We start from the raw sequence: 25,455 nt of genomic DNA on the forward strand, positions 1-25,455 counted from the left end.
GGCAGTGTGACTCGTCGATAGTTGGAGAAAAGGCGCTTCAGATGCGGACGAGCAACAGTACGAGTATGGTGTGTAGGTGAAGTCGGAACTGCGAGTAGCTTACATGCCTGATGGACCACGGGGAGTTGCTAACGGACGCCAGTTCAAAAGTAAAAAAGGAACTTGATTCTATTTTAGCATAAGTGATTGCTATCAATATGCTGCCGTACAGAACTTACTATCAAGGTTTTAAGGAATTTGTTTATGCCTCAGACAGCAGATATGAGTTGTTGTCAGATGAAGCCACACTTAAATGTTTACTGATCTCAAAACTATAGGAAGAGATAAAGAATAAATTAGAGAAAGTCCTTAAAAATGAAAAATTGTTAGTGTTACAAAGGATATGAAGAAAAGGAACGCGAATTAAGGGAAACTGCCATTGACTTTTCGACACTTTATTATAGACGAAACATTAGATTCACCCATATTAAACGCGACAGAAACTGCCGATCATCACAACATAGAATCTATGCACATGTAACTAACCTTTTTTAAAATGTTTCTTTCTTGAACTCGTCATTGCCATGCTGAGTTTCATTTCATTTTGGTGATCGGTACATGTCGGTGTAAGTCAAGTCGGCGTAACGTTTAAGATATTTCTTGCCAGTTTTATCCCTGCCCTCACCTCACCTACACCCCCTCACCCCTCATGTCGATATAAATCTGAAGCCGTCGTGTCATTTATGTTTTGTTTATGGACACTGCAAACCGTAAAAAATCATTGAATAATTGTATTACAACAGGCTTAATTTATTTTCTTATTCATTGCTACAAAATAGCAACACCATTGAACAGAGATGTCTCTATAATGCGCTTTCTCAGAATATTGTTACTTCCACCCTAATAGTTTTCACTTGAGAGTTTGTGTGATAGGAGACTAACAAGACAGAAACGAACGCCAACCCCAACACCGTCTGAACTAAAATAATTCAGCATAGCAAAATCAGCTGGCAGTGACGTTACAATTACTGGGTTGCTGTCTTCCGAATGTATAAATAACTAGCTTTTGTAGTGATTTATGCGGAACTGCTTCTGTTGTGTTAGCGAATCGGAACAGAATTAAAACTTTCGTTGCTTATAAAACAGTGCCAATATTAATGCATATATTTGCCGAAAAAGCCAAACCATAGGAAGTTGTAAATTAGGCCTTCGTAACCGAATCGGAACTTACCAGGGTTAATGGAAAACCCTCAGCTTTGTGTATTGGAAGCTGTTGTATTGCCACTGCAGTGAAGACGACAAAACGCTATCTATCAGGTTCAGTCAAGTGAAACTTTGAGCGGCGGTGGTATATTATCGGAATACATCGGTATGATGGGTGAAGGTACCAGCATTGCTGTATCTCGCCGCACCTTTCCTTATTCTTCGTTAGAACCGTACTGTGTTCTTTATACCGCTTTGACCGATGAAAGGCGATACACCCAATAAAATTTCTTCAAGCTACACACGTTATGTCGACTGCATTAAGTTCACAAGTGCTGCCGATCGCAGTGATGTAGCAGGAGTAGAATTGCAGTGAAGTTATGGCACGTTTATTTTGTGCTGAGTGTCAACTCAACTGAGAAGAAACAATGAGTGAAGAAGCCACCCTTGATGTCTTCAACGTAGTTTCAGTCTCGTTACTCTTAACGGAAATTTATACCGTATCTGCTGCACTTCATCAGAAAGCACGCACGCCTAAGATAGCAGCATTACGTGACAGACCAGTAATTCCCCTCTCGCAACCCTGTTTCTTATGGTGACCTTCCTCTTCCTCTTCCTCTTCCTCTTCCTCTTCCTCTTCCAGCTTTTCTTCGCATTCTAAGACGCTGAAGCTCAACGTAACATTGACAAATAACACATTGGCCCAGTTTTTGTGACAATTACTCTTTACGTATATGAAAGTAATTTTTCACGTAAAAAGGCGATAAAAAACAAAAGAAAAACCATAAACCTTCTTGACAATACTATGAAAAATTTTGGACATATTGGCAGGCTGCTTTAACATCACATTTTTCAGGTCATCAATCAAATCTTACTAGAATACAATATCTGTGATAAGACAGTAGTAGTGGTTACAGACAACGCTGCTGTTACGAAAAAGCTGCCTAAATCTTAAGAACTTGACATTCACACTTCATAAATTTAACAGTACAATATTTTTTCAGAGCAGAAAAAGTTCTCAAAATTTTATTGAAAACGAAGGCTACTGTGACTTTCTTTCATAACTCTACGCTATCCAGCAACAAAGAGCGCAATGTTCAAAAAAAGAGCAAACAACAAAAAATCGAGACTGATAGAAGAGATGCCGACTCGATGGAACAGCTTGTCAGCTCAAGATGCACGCTCAAAACAATTTTGGCAGTTCGAAGGGATTGAGATTGAGATCAATGAAAGTTCAAAAGCACTGCCTACTCTCACAGAGGAAATTACTTACCTATACAAGAGATAATAGATCTTCTTGAACCTTTTCAAGTAGCAACAACAACAATCTGAGAGGAGCCATACATCACTGCTTCCTTAATTATACAGATGGCACTGAGCACTAGGAGACTTAACATCTGAGGTCATCAGTCCCTTAGACCTTAGAACTACGTAACCCTAACTAACCTAAGGACATCACACACATCCATGCCCAAGGCCGGATTCGAACCTGGTACCGTAGCTGTCGTGCGGTTCCGGACTGAAGCGCCTAGAACCTTAATTATACGTCTTATAAGAGGTACTGCTGCAAAGTTTTCAGACTTGTAAAGCACCTTAACAACTAGTGAAGGACGAAATGTTCAGGATTCCCTGATGATATCAGTCAGTGAAAGAGTGAAATCATTAAACACATTGACTGTTAATATGCTTGTGACATTATTAGATCGTAGATATAAAAAACTTGTTTCTGGGCATTTCAAGAGGCAGAGAACACTGCACAAGTACTTCAGAAAAAGTAAGCTGCTATCATCGCATCAGATACAAGGGTAGCATCCACGAGCTGTGATAATACGCCTAACAGTTTGAAATCAGATGATCTACTTTTTTTTGCCTAGTTAACAACAGCCTAACGTCGACACTGTTACACAAGTAAGTTAATCCATAATTGCCTTTTTTATTAAAGATGAAACTTCTCCAGCTTCAGGAGTTTCATTTTTAATTAAAAAAAATTATACCATCTGTGTCCCATCATCATCGACCTTAAATATGGATGTACGAAGATAAATGACTTACGTCAATATTTTGAAAAACCTTCTGTATTTGAATATTCTGCAAAATCTAGTAGTATTTTGTGTGTAATGGCCATTAAATTGTTGTGCTGTCCAGCGAATTGAGTTCCTGCAGAGAGGGTTTTCTCGAAGACGGGATAAATAAATACTTAAAAGTGCAATAGAGTGAAGGAGAACAATTTAAATACCTTACACGTATCTTTTAACTTTGTATTTTTAAAAACAGACTAAAGGAAAATAAGTTAAATACTTCTTATAAAACAGAATCCGCATATGTAGTATTGTTGTATTTTAAGCAATAAAAATTCTTAGATAGCTATTTGTCATTTGAAATACCTACCCAAAAAAATCGTTAGTGAACTGTACGTCGATAGTTTTCAAAAAATCTATCGAAAATATCGGACGCATCAACTATCGCTGTTTAACTAACACTTACAGACGCGTCGGACGAAGTGAACGACCTGTCGTTGTAAATTTTGACGTTGCTCGTTGGGGGACTGTAACAGAAGGTCGCAATGAAATATAATTCCTTACACCATGTTGAGGCTTTTGTGGAGAGTGACTGAAACTGGAATACCACCCTGGTTGTCACATGCGAGTAATGCCCGGGACAGGTCTGGGGATGCCATCTGAATCTGAACTGACTCACTGCGCATTTTGGACATTGCTGTCACCGTCCCAAACATATTCTCCCGGTCTTCAACAAGAAACAGAGGCTTCGTGTTCAGAAAAAAGTTACCATCCCGTTCTGCTGCTCACTAAAGACGTATAGAACTGTTCATTCCATAGCCCTACGTTCGCCCCATGGTGCTGCTAGAAGGGGAACGACTTCGGGTCATATGTCGCAGCATATCTTGAGCCTTCAGTTTTGTACTGCTTTCATGCGTTGCTGGCTGGACTACAGGCGTACTATGTGTGGATCAGCGAGACTATCTTATTTGCAGATCATCGAAGCTGTCTACCATTAAGGGAGTCAGCTGGCCACAGATGAATGTAGGTGCAGTATGATATCCAACCTCTGTGCTGAGGCTGTGGAACCGCCACCTACCATCCAGTGCCATTTTCTCACGGTGCATCAGGCTTGTAAACACCTCGCAGATTCGACTTCACCTGCACACCATAGTGTTCCTCGTCCGTCTTTGGAACACGTTTTGTCCAACTGTGTACGACCCACACTGCCGTTTCGGATCCACGTGCAGCGTGTACTGGAATTTCGCAACGTGGAGCTAGTCCAAACCCAAATTCAGTGTTTTAACCGTCTACTGCCCTGGTTACTGCAGAATCCCAGCGTCATTTTAGATTTAGTTCAGTACAGGATAGTTTGCACACCTGTTTCTATTTCTAATTCTCTATTTTGTGATATTTTGTATGAGCAGCTGGTTTTACGGGTGAGTCTTAGCAGATGGGCTCCGCTGGTTACTCTGACATTTTCTCAGATCATTTCCTCAAGGTCAGACTTTCAGCAAAGTTTGCTATCTTCGACACTGAATTATATGCGATCTTGCAGGCACTGCAGCAGATGAAAAATACTGCCACTGTTCAGTATCTTGTATGTTGAGCTTCCCTGAGTGCACTCTACTCTCTCCAACGTTTGTATCCATCAGATAAAGCAATCCAGAACATTTACGATGTCATCCTGTAGCTACAACGACTGGAGAAGGAGGTGTCTTTCTTGTGTGTACGTGAGCACATGATAATTGTGGGGAACGAAAGGAAAGATCGAGCAGGCAACGAGGCGTTTTAATGTCTCTGAGCACTATGGGACTTAACTTCTGAGTTCATCAGTTCCCTAGAACTTAGGACTACTTAAACCTAACTAACCTAAGGACATCACACACATCCATGCCCGAGGCAGGATTCGAACCTGCGACCGTAGCGGTCACGCGGTTCCAGACTGTAGCACCTAGAACCGCTCGGCCACTCCGGCCGGCTCGCCAACGAGGCGTGTCGTGTAGCTAACGCATTTCCATATGCCATGCCACTGCATTCTATCACCTCGCTGTTGAGGTACAACGGATTGCGTCGATGGAAAGTCGAGTGTCTGGAAATGACCAGCAACAAGCTCTGTGTAGTAAAGCCCAAAACTCAGCTGTTGCGTCCTCCTTCCAGCCACGTCGACGGGACGAGGTACTTCTTACTCGTCTATGCATTGGCTACAGTCCCATCATGCATAGCTTCTTGCTCCAGCGAGAGAACCATGCAGTGTGTGGTGCCTGTGGAGTGCAGATCACTGTGCGCCACATTTTATTGGGCTGTGTTTTATTTTCCGACCTGCGGACAGCGGCGGATTTGCCAACGGATCTGCCCTCTATTTTAAGCGATGCTCAAACGGCTGTGACTCAAGTTTTGAAGTTGTGTCGATTGATAAACATTTTCAACAAGATTTTAAGGAGATCTCTTCATTGTGTCAAGAGAGTGACTGGCTCACACATGTATTTTGGTAAGTGGTCAGCCAATCACATTATCCTGCGCTTTTTTTTTAGCTCTTCTGTGTTTTGTTTTCTCTGAGCTTTAATCTCATGTATAGCTACTTTCGCCATATACTGGTTGTAGTGCATGTAAGTTAGAGTGAGTGTGTGGTCATTTCGAGTTCATAAGTACACAACAATTTTAGTTAAACTTCCCATTCGTTTGTTTGGATAAGTGTAAAGGCGCTGACGACATCGACGTTGGGCGTCCATGAGCTCCAGTCGACAATAACAAGAACCAAATTTTTGGGTGGGGTTAAATGTGTTGCAGAGCGGCTCGCTTCTTTCTTGTTCTTGTGATCGGTTAGCCACGGTCGTCTTCTTGATTGTTTTAATCTCTCCTACCTGCTTGTTGCGTTTGTGAGAAAATGAAACCCCCATAGCCGGCCGGAGTGGCCGTGGGGTTCTAGGCGCTACAGGCTGGAACCACGTGACCGCTACGGTCGCAGGTTCGAATCCTGCCTCGGGCATGGATGTGTTTGATGTCCTTAGGTTAGTTAGGTTTAAGTAGTTCTAAATTCTAGGGGACTGATGACCACAGCAGTTAAGTCCCATACTGCTCAGAGCAATTTTAACCATTGAAATCCCTATATCCGTCATTATATTTTTTATTTATTTTATAGCTACTAGTTTCGGTGTTTCAATGCGCCATTTTCAGGCTGTAGTTGATGCTGAAGGGGTTTACACGAACTATCTACATACTACATCAGTGGCCAACGTAACTGCTCATGGAGACTATCTGAAAACTTTCGTGTCGGCACTCCAACCATCAACTAGCAACTTGAAAACTATGTTACGTGACAATGCCTCAACGGCTTATCTAGTTTCAAGCTTTATTCCAGAGGGGTGTTGTATCCCTCGATGTAAGGGTGTGCATCTAGCCTTCCATCCCAGGCCTCCACCCTCCCTCCTCCTTAACTGTCCCTCACTCTTTCTTTGCTGTTTGTTTGTTTTGGTGTTTTTTCTCTACCTTTATTCCTCTAGTCTTGTCTTTTAAGCTGGAAATTTTAGTGTGTTGCAGTGCAGCTGGCTCATCTTTTATTATTTTTGCGATCAGCCAGCCCAGGTAATTTGCTATATTGTGTTAATACGTTCCACTACATTTTCATTTTAGTATACGTTTTCCTCTCTTTGTTAGCTTCTTTCGTTTTCTCTTTTAGAGTGGTTGTCTGTTAGTTTTGCACCCTTGTATTTTGCCCTACTCTTTTGGTACTGTTTTTTTTGTTTTTTTTTTTTTTTTAACGGGAGACGTTTTGAATGTGGAAAGAGGGACCGATAGCCCCGTAGTTTGGTCTCTTTACTCGCCAAACCAGCCATCCAACCAACTATCCTCCATCTTAACTCTTCTTCGCTTCCTCCGATGCTCTCTGTTGGACTTATTGAGCGTCTTTTCACCATCTGTGTTTCTCTTTCCTTGCGTCTTTAGGCTGTGGATTTTAGTGTGTTGAAGATTGGCAGACTCATCTTTTTTACTCTTGCGAGCAGCTATCCCAGGCCGAGTGCTGTACTGTTTTAACACACTCTACTGCTTTTTTCCGGTAATGTTTTCACTTTTGGCTCACGTCTTTCGTTTTCTCTTTGAGTGTTTATACACACTTAGTTTTACGTTGGGGCTAATGACCGTGCTGTCATGCGCCCATACAAACATTTCCATCCATCTTTCCATCCAGCCTTAGTTTTACGCACTTTGTTCCCTCCCCAGATTTGAGAGTTAAGATTCTTTTGGGGGGCATGGTTTTAATCCAAGAACTGTGTGACGAAGGAGGAAGATGCTGATAACCATGCAGTTTAGTCCCTTTAACGCGCAAACCAAGCAACCAACCAACCGCTCGTTGCTACTGCACCGACAGTGAACAACTGAAAGTTAACATACGGTGCTGAATTCAGAAAACGTCCCACCCCGACTAGAAGTGTTGACAGTAATAATTTCAGTTACGTAACTTCTCACCAGAAGGAATTTAATACTGTTAGCTTTCATTCCTCTATATGTTAACTGAATAAGGATGCAATGATAAGCAGAGAGATGTGTGATCTGCCAAAAAATTAGTTCCCGATTTAGAAAAAGTTTTAAAACACTCTCCGGCCAATGTCCAAAGAAAAAAGTAAAATTATGGATAAATCTTATTGGTAACCTCAGTGTTGGTCTGTCTACAAGGCACACTGCAAGTTTAAAAAGTAATTACTCATGTGTGTTCTTTAAATTATAATGCCGTCTAGATGGTTTATCAGTCTTTTGATTTACTTTTGCGTTTTGTCCGTTCTGTTGTGAGCTCCATGAACGATGACGTTTACGAAGAAAATTCCTTCACAAGAGTGATATTTTTCAGTTGAACGCTGCTAAATAATGGTACAGAATCCAACTGAAAACTGGAATATGAAATAACATGGCGTAAATACTATCACTACCAAGTCTTTTATACGTATGCACGAAAATTTAAAGTGGAGGTGAATAATTACTGTATAAAACTGCCTCCTTACGACAGTCACAGATCCTGGCAACCCTCCTACAAAGTCACTTTTTCGCTGTTGCAAGCCTTTAGTACTGTTTTATCCAAGTCAAATAATATATGTTTTACAAATTAATAATGCCCTGATATAAAATTCTTAAGCAAGATACATTCTCTATAGCCTTTGATGATGTATTGCATATTTCACCCAATTATTTACTGCTTGTTTTGTTCAGTGTGGTACAAACTGTTAACAGATGCTTTCAGTTTAGTACGCAACTATCATAATAGCAAGAACCAGACATGTGAGCGCCACAAGATGTTAGCATGTAAATTACTCACAGAAATCTGGTACTCGTATTACACAGGCAAAACAGAGACGGAAGGAAAGGTATCGATAGAATTCTTCTAATCTTTCTTCTTCACAAAACGGGCAGTCCACAGCGTTCGAAGTACAGGTAGATGGTTCTCCAGTGAGGCTACTGGTCTTTTTAGGAGAGCACACTGTAAATGAATCTCGAACAGCTTCACAACCGGATTCGATTTGTGTTGGTTGTGGTCAAAATTAACTTTATTCAGATTCTCTGAAACACAACACACAACAGAGAAAACATCCTGGCGAAAATCATGTTACCATAGAGAGTGCCATATTATTCACGAGTCACATGGTGGAATCTCTCCGGGAAAAAAAGAAAAAGCAGAATGTGTCAATTTTTAACTATGATTATACTCATTTATTTCCTGTAAGATGTATAAATAATTACGGCGCGGATTTGGTTGAAGAGTAGCTGCTATTCTGAGTCCCAAATGCAGAGCAGTGCCATTTGAAGTAAACAAATAAAATGGAGAAAACTTGTGTCTGTGGATAGTAATTGTATAGAAAGGCACTCGTTTCTTTTTCGAACCCAAAGTAAATATTTATCTAAACGAATTCCAGTACGATTATGCCATAGGTGGTAAATCATTGGAAGCGGTAACGACCGTAAAATACTTAGGAGTTACTATCCGGAGCGATCTGAAGTGGAATGATCACATAAAACAAATAGTGGGAAAAGCAGGCGCCAGGTTGAGATTCATAGGAAGAATTCTAAGAAAATGTGACTCATCGACGAAAGAAGTAGCTTACAAAACGCTTGTTCGTCCGATTCTTGAGTATTGCTCATCAGTATGGGACCCTTACCAGGTTGGATTAATAGAAGAGATAGACATGATCCAGCGAAAAGCAGCGCGATTCGTCATGGGGACATTTAGTCAGCGCGAGAGCGTTACGGAGATGCTGAACAAGCTCCAGTGGCGGACACTTCAAGAAAGGCGTTACGCAATACGGAGAGGTTTATTATCGAAATTACGAGAGAGCACATTCCGGGAAGAGATGGGCAACATATTACTACCGCCCACATATATCTCGCGTAATGATCACAACGAAAAGATCCGAGAAATTAGAGCAAATACGGAGACTTACAAGCAGTCGTTCTTCCCACGCGCAATTCGTGAATGGAACAGGGAAGGGGGGATCAGATAGTGGTACAATAAGTACCCTCCGCCACACACCGTAAGGTGGCTCGCGGAGTATAGATGTAGATGTAGATGTATTGAAAATGGGAATGGAATGTTCCCTTGTACACATGAGTTTAGAATTTAAAAACAGCATTACAAGCTAAACGACATGAGTTGTTCTCGTCTGTTGCTGACATTATGCACATATGAATTATAATAATTCGGGTAAATAGCCAGCATGTGATCACATTTCCAAGGAGCAAATTTAATAATTTTGTAAATCAGTTAACTTTTTCCGCGTAATAAGTTCGCCCCTTAACACTGAGTGAAGTATATTTGCAGTCTAAATGTACTGCACATCAGTGACAAACACTACCACTGCGTTATTTATGGAAAGAAGGTAAGAGGAAAACTGTATAAAGAAATTAATCTGCTTCTGTTGCATTTGCCGTCAGCATCTAGGCTTTGTCGTAACCTTAAAGCATGTGGATTTTAATCCTGCTATAGAAACTACCAGCGTATTCGTTGCCGATTCGTTGCAGATAGCTCACACATTTTTCAACAGCAGTTAAAATCACAGTTTGTGTAGCAAAACATTGTGATTATCAGTTCATAGCAACATCAACTGCAAAGATACTTTTTAACTGTAGTCGAGCGTGGTGTAAGAACTAATGACGCCTTTCGGTGCCATAATTACTTAGCATATCCGTGAGGTTTTCTTCTAGCATTATACAAAACATTCGGGGATTTAATTATATGATGTTCATATTTCCAATTTTAAAAGTTAACACAGATCTAATTGATGTTCTTCACAAACGAAAAATATTTAAAAATTATTATGGAAATAAATTTTTTTTTTTCGAAAACAAGACAACGAATTACACTCCTGGAAATTGAAATAAGAACACCGTGAATTCATTGTCCCAGGAAGGGGAAACTTTATTGACACATTCCTGGGGTCAGATACATCACATGATCACACTGACAGAACTACAGGCACATAGACACAGGCAACAGAGCATGCACAATGTCGGCACTAGTACAGTGTATATCCACCTTTCGCAGCAATGCAGGCTGCTATTCTCCCATGGAGACGATCGTAGAGATGCTGGATGTAGTCCTGTGGAACGGCTTGCCATGCCATTTCCACCTGGCGCCTCAGTTGGACCAGCGTTCGTGCTGGACGTGCAGACCGCGTGAGACGACGCTTCATCCAGTCCCAAACATGCTCAATGGGGGACAGATCCGGAGATCTTGCTGGCCAGGGTAGTTGACTTACACCTTCTAGAGCACGTTGGGTGGCACGGGATACATGCGGACGTGCATTGTCCTGTTGGAACAGCAAGTTCCCTTGCCGGTCTAGGAATGGTAGAACGATGGGTTCGATGACGGTTTGGATGTACCGTGCACTATTCAGTGTCCCCTCGACGATCACCAGTGGTGTACGGCCAGTGTAGGAGATCGCTCCCCACACCATGATGCCGGGTGTTGGCCCTGTGTGCCTCGGTCGTATGCAGTCCTGATTGTGGCGCTCACCTGCACGGCGCCAAACAAGCATACGACCACCATTGGCACCAAGGCAGAAGCGACTCTCATCGCTGAAGACGACACGTCTCCATTCGTCCCTCCATTCACGCCTGTCGCGACACCACTGGAGGCGGGCTGCACGATGTTGGGGCGTGAGCGGAAGACGGCCTAACGGTGTGCGGGACCGTAGCCCAGCTTCATGGAGACGGTTGCGAATGGTCCTCGCCGATACCCCAGGAGCAACAGTGTCCCTAATTTGCTGGGAAGTGGCGGTGCGGTCCCCTACGGCACTGCGTAGGATCCTACGGTCTTGGCGTGCATCCGTGCGTCGCTGCGGTCCGGTCCCAGGTCGCCGGGCACGTGCACCTTCCGCCGACCACTGGCGACAACATCGATGTACTGTGGAGACCTCACGCCCCACGTGTTGAGCAATTCGGCGGTACGTCCACCCGGCCTCCCGCATGCCCACTATACGCCCTCGCTCAAAGTCCGTTAACTGCACATACGGTTCACGTCCACGCTGTCGCGGCATGCTACCAGTGTTAAAGACTGCGATGGAGCTCCGTATGCCACGGCAAACTGGCTGACACTGACGGCGGCGGTGCACAAATGCTGCGCAGCTAGCGCCATTCGACGGCCAACACCGCGGTTCCTGGTGTGTCCGCTGTGCCGTGCGTGTGATCATTGCTTGTACAGCCCTCTCGCAGTGTCCAGAGCAAGTATGGTGAGTCTGACACACCGGTGTCAATGTGTTCTTTTTTCCATTTCCAGGAGTGTAGTTGTATTCCTAAAATACAGATTCTGAGCCATATCGCAAAATCAGCATAATGTATGTCGGTAAGTTAAACAATATTAAGTGACGCATTTCACTGGTGACGTTACTCTAATTATACTAGAATAGAAAATATAGTTGTATTTTATATTTGTTGCAGCATTTACAGAAAGACTAATTCTCGTAGTGTAACCCTGTTGCCCCGCGGAGTGCCGCGCGGTTTGAGGAGCCATGTCGCGGACTGCGTGGCCCCTCCCACCGGAGGTTCCAGGCCTCCCTCGGGCTTGGCCGTATGTGTTATTCTTAGTACAAGATAGTTTAAGTTATTTTAAGTAGTGTGTAACTCTAAGGACATGACCTCAGCAGTTTGGGCCCTTAAGAATTTTAATATTAATAATTTTCGCCTCACAAACATTAATATACGCTCAATAGTAAACGCCTGATGGCCTAAAGTTATCGAAAAATTGTAAAGTAAAAGAAATGAACCATCGCATAACAGCGACGGAATCTATTATTCTTTATCTTTGCCGTTCTTGCGCGGTGCCTGTAACTCTATGTACATGTATCGAGTAACGATATTAAAAAAGAATTCTGTTGTTTCAAGATAGATGAGGCATTGGGCGCCTCACCTATTACTGTTTGTATTCCATGAAAGGCGGACGCAGACTTGCTGCGTTCCGCATCGGTATTTTATATTTTATGTGAAAATATTGAGTGAATATGTTAATTGTTATTTATACAATCAGAAAACATGTAGCTTCTTGTAACTGATTACGCAGAGACAGCATCAAGAGGACATTTTTACTCTTATGTATAAAGTATTTAATCACAATGGTCATCTATTGTAATTTAATATGGAAAGGTACGTAGCATTAAAAAAAAGTGTGTTAAAGATAAGTGTGCTTATATTAGTAAATTAACCTTGATGATTTCCATCTCCTTATTTACTTGAACGATAATTATTTTTTGTTAGCTCATCACCAGAAATTACGATCACGCACATGGGCCGAACACAGCATGAGGCAGAAGGAACATTATCGTTTTCCTATTATTTCTGAATCAACTCTTTTTTTAATTGTGTAGTGTTACATTTCTTTTAAAGTCTATAAATCTTCTGGTCCCTTAGTGTTGTTCCGGGTATGACTACATCGCGACTATAAAAATGCATGGAAATGATAATGTTTCTTCCGAACGATCTCAAATATATCAATATGCTGCTCTTATTCAGGTGTTTAATGCTCAACGTATATCATTAAAATAGTGTAATAAATCCCTGATTCTGTTGCCAAGTGGCCCACCAAAATTTTCACTTTTTCGACATTCTTCAAAAAAGAAAATAGAATAACAGTTCTTATTCTTTTCGCCCCCCAAGAGCAACGCTACAGAATTCACATATTCTTAACCCTGTGAGGAATAAAAAATATACAAATTTTTTACTCGACTGTCCGTATGCAGGGAAGAGGTTTTCCAGACACTAACAAATTGTGTGCATATCTAGAAACTTGAATCAGATACGGCATGAGACAAAATAAGTATACACTAGAAACTAGCACCAAGGGTACTTGTGGCTTCTGCAGTCAAACGCACTTATTCTTCGGTGAGTTAGACTAACGTTTACTACTTCCCAGCTGCGTGGCTTTCCTTTTTTATCGGAGGGAGGAGGAAACAGACCAGAAATTATTTATTGAATCCTCATCTACAAACGAGAAGTTGGCAAGAAAAGAAAAAAATATAATGGGAAAGATATTTGTTCTAGCCCGAGGGGAGGCAGAGCCAGTAATGAAGGAAAAATACATTATTAACTGAGGAGACAGGCGCCACGCGGCAGTATTTGTTCACCAGCCAAATTTGGCGCGATAATCTGGCAGGAAAAGCAGTTCACAGCCGTGCGAGCTTAGCACTCTGTCGACGTTACCCATCTCCGCTCCACCCGACTGAATAACTTTCCCCCCACGGCAAATAAATCTCCTGGAGGAAGGCGGATGTAGTCTGGCGACGTCTGTGGGATGCGATGGCGTGTTTTTGCCTGGTGACGAGATGTCGGGCGCGTTCAGCTTTTCCACCGACCTTAGCAATGGCGTTGGCGGAACTGTGGGCAATAACGAGGGATGAGGCGACTGCTGCAGTGGTTTTGGAGCGACAAACTTCATGTCTGTGTCACGCTTTCGTATCGGTTTGCCATTCTTCACTTTGTCGAAACCGTCAACCACAAAGTTCACGAAATGTCAGCAGAGTTGGTGAGAGTCACATGTTCAAAACGCGATATTCAAACTAAACTTCATAACTACAACCCCCCTGTGTGTTCTGGGGTTAGAAAACGACTCAGGTATTCCTGGCTATCGTAAGAGACGTCTAAAACCAGTCTCCTGCTTTTCGGCCTTCACTATTATGGCCCACTTTAGAGTTTGACATCAACATTGTGCAACATTTTAATAAGTGTGGGACATTTGGGAAAGGAATTCTAACATGGGGTATCACATATCGATCAATCACTGAGACCTTAAGCAAACAGTATTGCCATGGGTCAGCGACTCCTACCAAAAACAGCTATTTCGGCAACGTTACCTTACAGACTGCGTCATCTACATTCCTTGAAGATACAATGTCATCTACTGCATCAAATATAATACTGGACTTTTTCGCACCCAATATCCAGTGGGACAGCCAGTGTGCTGCGGAGAGGCCATGGTATACATTCTTGGTTGCAGCCCCCTGACTACACAGGGATCGCACTGATGATGCCTTTGGACTCCTAGCAACGACCATCGCGCCAGGTGGCCGTTGCCGTTGCTTGGTGGAGCCGATGTGGAGAGGCCCTGGTCGGAATGAGTGGCATCATGGCGGATGACACGTAATGAAGCGGACCAATTCTGGGGATTGAATGACCCCAGCAGTCTCTAAAAAAGGAAAAGCCGGATATAATGCTGAGAAATGCTACCTCAAATCGTTCCCTTCCCTAGCCGCACCATAGGAGGAACGTACAACTAAGGAAAAAAGAAAGCCTTATACGCCAAGGTATTTAGCCTGTAGCAGAATGGATGGGCACTCAATTCTCGCTAAAAAGCCTCGACTTTTTGTCGAATACCTGGAGGACAAGTTTGGGGAAGTGGTTGTACTGTCGAAAATGAGAAATGAGTGAGCTGTCATTCAGACAGCATTCCCAGCAGAGTTCCAGGCTTTACAGGCCTGTGACCAGCTGTGTAATACTCCCATTTCCGTCACTCTCCACAGAAGCCTCAACATGGGCCAGGGGATTATTTTCCATTGCGATCTTCTATTACAGTCTGATGACGAGCTCAGCGCCAATTTAGAATAGCAGGTTGTTCACTCCATACAGCTTATCTGTAGCGGGCCCACAGATAATAGCGTTGTTACTGGTACCTTCATGTTTGCTTTTGAGGGTGATTAATAACCTCAAAGAAGACAGTGATTGTATAACGCTGTGACACAAAGCCACACTTTCTCCCCCTATGCGGTGCTTCAAAAATGGTTCAAATGGCTCAGAGCACTATGGGACTTAACATCTATGGTCATCAATCCCCTAGAACTTAGAACTACTTAAACCTAACTAACCTAAGGACATCACCCACTCATCACGAAGCAGAGAAAATCCCTGACCCCGCCGGGAATCAAAACCCGGGAACCCGGGCGTGGGAAGCGAGAACGCTACCGCACGACCACGTGCTGCGGACTATGCGGTGCTTTAAGTGCTGGAAATTCGGGCAGATGTCTTCCTGCTGCAATTCCAGCGCCACATGTCGAAACTGTAGACGTACTCTGCATCCAAATACTCCGTGTGCGGCCCTCCCACTTGTGACGCATGGGGAGAGGACCACTTCTCCTGCTCTCCAGACTGCGCAGTACTCCAAAAGGAGCTGCAATTTATGGAGTACAGTACCCTGTACCGACTGAGTTACCGTTAGGCTATACATTAATTTTAAAGGTAGCACCCCACTCGCTTGACATCGGCATATGCTGCAGCTACTTTGTTATCACCCTCACTTGTGACCAACTCTGGAAATAAGCCTGCCAGAGACTCATCTGTGATCGGTCTTCCTCCGTAAAGTTTTCACGATCTGAGATATTGAGAGACGCACCTTCAGTACATCAAATATAATTCATGTTATCAAGTTCATAACGAATGTGTGGCGGTCATCCATGCGTGAAACACACTGTCGTCCTTTGCCAGCTTCGCATAGGCCAAACTCGGCTAGTATAATGTCATCTCCTAAATCGCGAGAAACCACCTCGGTGTAGATCTTGTATGACTGTCGTCCATATCTTGTTGGACTGCCAAATTTTGGCCGGTCTACGGTGAACTTTTAACCTTCCTCGCACACCACCTACGGTGTTGGGGTGTTGGGTGACAATGTCTCGATGCCTGATTTAGATTTACGTGTTACTCATGAGGGCGTTTTTATCGTAAAATATAAGGACGGATGTCTAGCCTTCTCTCCAAGGTCCCCATCCTCCCTCCATTTTACCTCTTCCTCACTCTTTCTTTGCATCTCGTTTACCTTGGTGTGAGTCTTTTCCCTGTGTGTGTTCATCTCACTTTATCTTTTTGACTGGAGGTTTTAGGGTGTTGGACAGTGGCTGGCAGTTTCTTTTTTATTGTTATGGTCAGCCAGCCCTGACCATCTGCTATATGATTTTAATATCTTTCTCTACTTTTCCTTTGAGTGCATGTTTTCCCCTTTTGGACGCTTCATTCTTTTTCTCTTTCAGTGTGATTCTGAATTAGTTTTATGTCCTTTTACTTTCCCAAATCCTTTTGGGAATTATTTTGCCTTGAGACTTATTTGCATGAGGAAATAGGGACTGATGGCCTTGTAGTTAGATCCCTTTACACCCCAAATCACCCAACCAACCTTTTGCTCGATTCCAGCTTGAGTCATATAATGATGCCTTCAAGGAGTGGCATTTCCTGAGTGTCCTTGTCGATAGTCTTGACACACACGGTGAACAACACCAAATACATTCTCAAATGGTGTATCATCTGTCAATCTCCTTGCCATCTTCAACTATACCTGGAATGTTGGTGAAATTCCATCGCAGTAGAAAGACGGTATTGTCATTCCAGGGCAAAAACTCGGTAAGAACCGCTAGATGTGGATAGCTTTCGTCCTGTCACCCTCGCCAACGTTCTGTGCAAGTGTTCGAACGTATGGTGAACCAGAAGATGTGTTCCCTTCTTGAGCATGAGAGTCTTCTGGCTCTGTCCCTGGTGGGTTTCAGCTAAGGGCGCCCCACTACAGACAACGTTGTCCACCTGGGGTCTTCCATTCGAATGACATTTTGCCAGCGACAACACCTTATAGCCATCTTTTTTGATCTAACGAAAGTGTACTGTACCATTTTGCGACACAACATACTGAGGTCTGTGGGGCCCACTCTCGATTTTTATACAGGACCTATTGTCGCTCCATAGTTTCAGAGTTCAAGTTGGTGCTTCACACAGTTCGCCCCACATCCAAGAGGATGGGGTCCCACAGGGCACTGTCCTGAGTGTACCCTCTTTTTAATCGCCATTAGTGCTCTTGCCCTAGCAGTGGGTCTCCAGTCCTATATCGTGACGATTTTTCGTATTTCCTCTTCTAGTGGTGAGCCTGAATATCGGATAAAGGAAGGTATATGAAAGTTGCAGTCGTTGGCCCTCAATTTCAGCCCCAAGAGTTGTGTTGTCCACTTCTCCCATCGCCGTACTGTCCATCCACATCTGGAATTTTGATTCGATGACCAACTATGTAATACATGGAGATTTAATGCTTTTTGGAACTTGTCTTCGAAGCATGCATAGCTTTGCTTCCCCATCTTCGACAGTTTGAGAGAAAGTGCTGGCAGCCTCTTAATATTATTCGCAGTCTGAACTGCATCGATTGGGCTGCTGATCCCTCTACACTGCTGCAGCTGTATGAGGCCTTGTACCATCCTGTCTCGACTATGGGAGCCTGATGTATAGTTCAGATTCAGCCTCAGCGTTTGAGGAGCTAGACTGTATACAGTACCGTGCGGTTTGCATTTGGATAGGAGCTTTCCAAATGAGCCCAACGAAAAGCCTACTCGTGGAAGCTGGCATTCCTCGATTGTGGCTCAGGCGACGACTTCTGCTTACAAAGAATATCGCACACATTCGTAGCTCGCCTCACCATCCAAATTACCGACTTCTTTTCACTATCACATCGATCCATCTCCTTCAAGGATGACCCATATCAGGGACTTAAATTGCATTCCTAGTCTGGTCGCTTTGTAATGACATTTTCACTTTGCTATCATTTGTGTGGGTCCACTGATGTCCACCTCCATGATGCATGCGTTGGCCATTACTTCGTCTGTCAGCTGTGTGTTCAAAGGGCTCAGTTCCATCGGAGGCCCACTGCTGTCAGTTCTTCTCTATTCCCGGTGGGTTCCAGTACTCAGAAATAGTCTACATGGAGGCATCAACGATCGTCGGTCATGTTGGCTGTGCTTACACTCACGTGGGACATACTGAACAGTGCTCCTAGCTGCATGGCTGCAGTGATTTCGCTGCAGATTAGTAGTCACTCTTGCACTCTTGTGCATATCTGCGGGTGAGTCATTAAGCATCTTCAGTGAGTCCTTAAGTAGCCCACAAGTTGTCGACCAGTATTTCCCTCACCATCCATTGCTGAGTACTGTTAGTAAGGGCATAAAGAGACCCCTCAATAGTGGACGTTTAGTAATCTTCATTTGAACCCCAGGACATGTTGGCATACCATGCTGTCAACTTTCTGACAGGCTACCAGTAAACCAACTCTAGACATCAACTCCACTGTTAACTGATCTCCAATGGCTCCTATGCTGTAAACGGTTCTGGAGCTAGGATACTGAATGGCACACCCACAGTAAGTATACAAAATAAGCTACATACATTTCAACAAGGAGACGAAAAATGTGTGGTGGTTATCCACGTGAGCCATTCACCGGGACTCTGTTATCCTTCGCCAGCTCCACATCGGCCATACTTGCCTGACTCATAGTCACCTCCTCTGTCGTGAGGACTCACCTCAGTCTCACTGTTGGTCCATCTTGGCTGTCGCCCACATCATATTGGACTGCCCAATATTACCCTCTCTGCAGCAGACTTTGAACATTCCCACCATGCTGGCAGCAGTATTTAGAGATAATGGGACAATGGCTCCTATATTGTTACATTTTATTCGTGAGGGGTTTCTATCACACAATCTTAGGTTGAGCATCTGGTCTTCTTACCCTGGCCTCCACTCCCCCTACATTTTCACTCTCCCTCACTCTTTGTGTGCTGTTTTTCCCCTTGGTGCTCGTCGTTTCTCTAATCTCTGTTCCTCTACACTTGTCTTTTAGGATGGAGATTTTAATGTGTTGCGGAGTGGCGGGCTTAGTCTTCTTAATTTTGCAATCAGCCAGCCCACGCTATGGGCTATATTATTTCAGTACCTTTCCATACTTTTTTCCTATTTGTGTACAGTTTCCCCTTTTGTTAGCTTCTTCCATTTTCTTCTTAAGTGTGGTTCTGAAACAGTTTTATGCCTTTTACTTTCCATGACTCTTTCTGGGAATGTTTTTATTCCGAGACTTGTTTGAATGTGGAAAAGAAACTGATGTTCCTGTAGTTTGGTCTGTTTACTTCCCACACCAACTAACGAACCAAGTACCAACCATCTTTAATGGTACCCAGTGCATGGAAATCCAGTATATTCACTCTAGCAAAAGGGACAGTGGAAAATTTATGAAAATTATGCATCATGTAAGGTGTCCTCATACAAATAACTAGAATATGGTGGAAGTTGCAGAGCCATGACAGTAATACCTGCAGAAAATCTCAATGTGGAAGAATATATGAAGCATCTCATATGTCTTCCTTCCCCAAATGGTCCACACATCAGAAGAATTTTGAAGATAGTAGTTCAAGCACTGAATGGGGACCATAGTTTATTATGCAGAAGAGTGAGAGACGCGTTTTAGTTGCCTCTTACAACAGGCAGGAATGCCTAAGGCCTATTCTAACCCCAAAACCTGCAAGGGGCTCGTTTGGAGGGCTCCCGTTGCAAGTCAAGCTCCACGGTCACGTGTAGGGTCCAGCATCTGCAAAGCTGAGGTTGATGCTGCACCATGCACCCAGCTTCCATTCTCAAGAAGGTACTGTACCAGGGCCTTGCAGAGCTGCTACAGTGTAGGGAAACGTGCAACCTAACTGGTTTGACTCAGGCAGCAAAGATTGTTGTAAAGCTGGCAACACTTTTTCCTTTTCTCTAGAAGATGGGGCATAAAACCAGTCCCAAAAGCGACAAATCTCCAATACGTGAACTATCTGGTCGTTGCGGTAAAGTTCTTTACGTGAGTGAACAGTATGACGACGATAAAAATTTTTGACGAGGGTCTTTGGATGAAAACTGTAGCAGCAAGTGAGGGCCCATGTTTGCGCTTTTCGTGTGGAGCTTTGCAATCAACATCCAGCCACACCAATAGTAGATGAGCAAAAACAAATACAAGATACGTCATTATGTATAGATCGGGAACGATATTAAGTACCAGTTCGAACTCTGAAACTGCAGGGTGACGAAAACTTCGTTAGTAAAATTGGGGGTAGCCCCCGAATCCAAACTCGTGCATACTAGCGGTGATGTGGTGTTTCCAAGTAGTCTTATACGTTTTCGTCAGGTGAAAAAAGATGGAAATAGGTTATGTTGTCAATGATGGAGCGACCTTGGAGGAAATCGCCATGGGACAGTGCCAGAAGCACCCAAGTCTTAAAGAGCCAGCACAACTGCTGGCTTCCATATGTTCGATGAACGTTCACAAATATTGGTGAGGCTAATAGGACGCTAGCTATCCAAATATAGCGGGTTTTTAGCACTGGGACGGAGATACTTTCGCGTCATTGCGACGGGAACTCGCCATCGCTCTAGATGGGATTGAAGGTAGCAAGTAGGTGGCGCTGGTAATCCGCTGAAAGATGTTTAAATCATTTGGTGCTGGATGCAGTCTGGCCAAGTAGATGTGTCAGGACAGTTGGCAAGGGCAATGAGAAATTCCCATTCACTGAATAGAACATTATATGGGTCAGAGTAACATGTAGCAAAACAGAGGTTTTGTCATTCCACCCACTGTATTAGGAGACGAAAGCTGGCTGTGCGATTGCATCTGAATCGATACATACAGCTCCATGTGTGGAAATGCCAGGTGTACCTGGAGGGGTGTGATATCTGTTAAGGCATCTGAACTTAGTCGAAACCAATGAAGGAGAGGTTCGTGTTCGAATGGTTTGGACGTACCGTTAACAATATTGCTGCTTTCATCTTCTGATTAGTTGACGGAACCCGGTTTGGAGACTTTTGGTGGCGATGATGTGCTCCAGGGACCAGTGCCGCTTATGACGTTTGAAGGCCCGCCAGTACTCTCTGATGACGTCCGTCATTTGCGGTGACCACTAAAGCAATGTCTTCCACTAGGAGGGGGTGGGGGTGGGGGTACCTGAGGAACAAGGGTTTGACGATTCAGTTGCAGTGAAAATGGTGGCAGTATTGTTCTGGTTCACCTCATCGATGTTGCCATGCAATGGGGATCAAACAGTGATAGCAGAGATGAATGCGTCCCTGTCAGCCTTGCTAAGGGCCAATCTGGGCAAGCATCCAAGTGAGTGACGCCGGGGAAGGAAAGGAAGAGCGGAGAGTGATCACTATCACGCTAGTTTTCGTGAGCTCTCGCTCGATAGTATAGGTCCAGGACAGCAAATGGAGACATCAATGGCCGAGTATTTGCCATTATTCCACAGTGAAATTAGTAGGTGTTGGTGTTTAGGAGACAAAGGTCGAATAGAGTTAGTAGATTCTCGACAACTACGCCACCATCTTGGTTCCACCCCAAAAATGGCTGTGTGCATTTAAATCACCCAGAAATAGAAAAGCGGGCGGTAACTGGAAAATTGGTGCAGCCGGTATGCGGTACTTCAACAGATGGACGAAAGTAGATGTTGCAGATGGTGATTTCTTGCTTTGTCCTCACCTTGACAACCATAATATCTTAAGGTGTTTGAAGGGGCAAACATAGGCCATATAGAAAAAGAGGTAATAAATATGCAACCTCCACCTGAGGCGCTGTTAGAGACAGTAAGATTTTTGTAATATACCCAATAGTCACAAAGGGCATGGGTCCACATGCGTAGAAATCATGTATCCTGAAGCGTAACGTAAAAAGCAGGTGTAATGCTTAACAGTTTTCGTATCTGAGGCAGATGGAGGAAAACCGGTGCAATTCCACTCTGGGTTAACGCTTTCTGCAGTCTGGTAATGCATGATGTCACCAAGGAGGTAGTTACACATCAGGTAGTCACGTTCTGGTATCTGTTGAGGGCTTGTGGTCTCTGTGTCGGTTGGTTCTGGAGCTTCAATAAGATCTAGGTTCTCATGGACTCTAGAATCTCCACCTCATCCTCAGAATTGGAGCCCCCAGGAAAAGAGAGTGTTTGGGACACAGAGATCCTTTTCTTGCTGATAGGTTTCTTATTTTGGTCGTCTCACTTTTCTATTTTGTTTCTCTGGTTGGGAGGAATTGTAAGTTTGACTTAGGAAGCAATGATGATTGGGGAGCCCTACTACCAGCAGCCTGTGGCTCCTTTAGCTGTTGGCTTGCGTTCAGCTGAGCCACGGCAGAAGGGTTGGCAAGGTTCCTTGTGAGATGAGCTGTTCCTTCTCTGGCTGAGGGGTGAGGACCTATATACCCTATAGCTGGGGAGGTGCTGCCCTCGACGTAGCTGTTTGAGGAACAATGGGAGGAGGAGTGCCCCATCCATCAATGGGGAAGATGAAATCTGACGGCCATGGGGCTCAGTTTAAGAGACATAACTGATAAGGATGTCTTTGTCATTAAGGGAGACGTCGTCGTTACTGCAGATGTGATGAATACTGCAGATATGATGAATACAGAACTCAGATGTGTTCCTGTTTTGCCTCTCGGTAAGTCTGCGTATTAAGATTCTTATATTCCATTATCGTCCTCTCTTTCTTATAAATGATGCAGTCTAGTGAACCGGGGGCAAAGGTGCTCTCCACAATTGACACAAACGGCAGGATGGGCCCGAGCAACATTCGTTGTCTGCATCCCCAACCTGAGCGGTGGGCATTACGTCGACATGACATTTGCTCCAATTTACTGCATTTGAAGCACCTCATAAGGGGAAACACAGGATTTAACGTCACACCAGTAGACAATCACTTTGACATTTTCAGGCAGTGTATCGCGTCCAAGACGAAGGCACCAGTAGAAACCCTGTTGTCCTTATGTTACCTACACACACACTTGACAAAATGGATGCGTGATGGCTACAGGTTGGAGCACTGCTCGTCATCAGACTGCGAGAGGAGATGTCTGTGGATTATAATCCATGGATCATGTTCAAGACGGATCATGTTCAAGCTCTTATAAGGAGTGATGGAAATAGGGACATCACCCAGCTTGTTACAGGTAAGCGAAGCCTATGACTGTGCAGAGGAAGCTGGTTTTATCAAGGCTGAGCCATTCCTCATTTTAGACATGCCCGCCACTTCCCCAAACTTGTTCCATGAGGAATATAGGGATTTTGGTTAGAATGGATTCCTCATCTGACCTGATGCAAACTGAATTTTTGGAGAGTATGTCTTTCCTTGATCCTTTGCCCTAAATTTCTCCTATGGGCGCCACCCAGCCTCAGCAAAAGCTATCTGACACCCCTACACGATAGGCTGGCTATGGTGCTGGGTATCAGGTGCACAAGGGTTCATCATTATTACGGATTTAGTAGAGGACAGCGGACAATGAATTTAAATAATGCCCTGTAACGTGTCCTCATCCAAATAACTGGATTATGGTTGGAGTAGTGGAGCCATGATAAGAAGAGCTGCCAAAGGTTTCAGTGCCCAATGGATGTATGATGCATTAAGGAAAGTATTCTTCGCCAAATGGCCCGCAGTTTTGTAGAATATGGAAAGGTAGAGGCAACAATACCTGGAGTCTATTGGAACCTCGAACTCGAGGTTGGAATATCAGTTAGTAAAATAAGTAGGCCCATGACCGTTCACTTTCACCTGAATCTGTGCAACCCACAAAAACAAAATAAACCAATTGTCTCTTCATCCCACTACGACCACAATGGTAAATAATTTTCTTCTCTGCAATCATCAAAACGCATAAAAGAAATTCATGGAGTAACATAACAGCCCTCACATGCAAAATTACTCTCATATGTTTGCCGTCACTGTGGGAATTTTTAGTGTTTTCATTGCTTTCACACATGGTACATACACATCTGTGTGTTCATGTTGACATACAACTATCCTCAGGTCTAAGCATTTGTTTGCTGAGTATGGGCATGGCGACCCCAGGTTCCTGAGCTGGGGACTGGTAAGCGCCGCCAGTGTATAACCCTCAGTCTAAGTGTGTGCTGCATGCTGATGAGACGCACGGCTGATAAGGTGGAACAGTCATTAGCAGACCATGTCTGGGGAGCCTGCCGCATCTCAGTTGGACCCTTATTTCTGTAGCTACTTGTGGGACTGAGATGGAGTCCTCGAAATCTTCTTCTTCTTCTCCTCCCAGCGAGAAGGGATTACTGCCTGGGAGTACTCACACCCATTCATCAAATAGACAGCGGGAGGCTAATCCTCCTAATAATGATGTAGTTGTTAGTAATGGGGCTCAAGAAGTCCGGAATCGGAATGTCTTTGTAGTGATCAAGAGGAAGGAGGGGGACGACTGAACAAGTGTTCCCCTCCTATATCCATAAAGGCTCAGAGGGCTTGCTGACACCCTAAAGCAGTTGTGATATGGTTCCTTACTGGTCGGGACTAACAGGGCAGGAGAGGTGGAACTACACTCCTGGAAATGGAAAAAAGAACACATCGACACCGGTGTGTCAGACCCACCATACTTGCTCCGGACACTGCGAGAGGGCTGTACAAGCAATGATCACACGCACGGCACAGCGGACACACCAGGAACCGCGGTGTTGGCCGTCGAATGGCGCTAGCTGCGCAGCATTTGTGCACCGCCGCCGTCAGTGTCAGCCAGTTTGCCGCGGCATACGGAGCTCCATCGCAGTCTTTAACACTGGTAGCATGCCGCGACAGCGTGGACGTGAACCGTATGTGCAGTTGACGGACTTTGAGCGAGGGCGTATAGTGGGCATGCGGGAGGCCGGGTGGACGTACCGCCGAATTGCTCAACACGTGGGGCGTGAGGTCTCCACAGTACATCGATGTTGTCGCCAGTGGTCGGCGGAAGGTGCACGTGCCCGTCGACCTGGGACCGGATCGCAGCGACGCACGGATGCACGCCAAGACCGTAGGATCCTACGCAGTGCCGTAGGGGACCGCACCGCCACTTCCCAGCAAATTAGGGACACTGTTGCTCCTGGGGTATCGGCGAGGACCATTCGCAACCGTCTCCATGAAGCTGGGCTACGGTCCTGCACACCGTTAGGCCGTCTTCCGCTCACGCCCCAACATCGTGCAGCCCGCCTCCAGTGGTGTCGCGACAGG

This window comes from Schistocerca piceifrons, chromosome 1 (genome assembly GCF_021461385.2).
Source record: "Schistocerca piceifrons isolate TAMUIC-IGC-003096 chromosome 1, iqSchPice1.1, whole genome shotgun sequence".
In the NCBI taxonomy this organism is placed as follows: Eukaryota; Metazoa; Arthropoda; class Insecta; order Orthoptera; family Acrididae; genus Schistocerca; species Schistocerca piceifrons.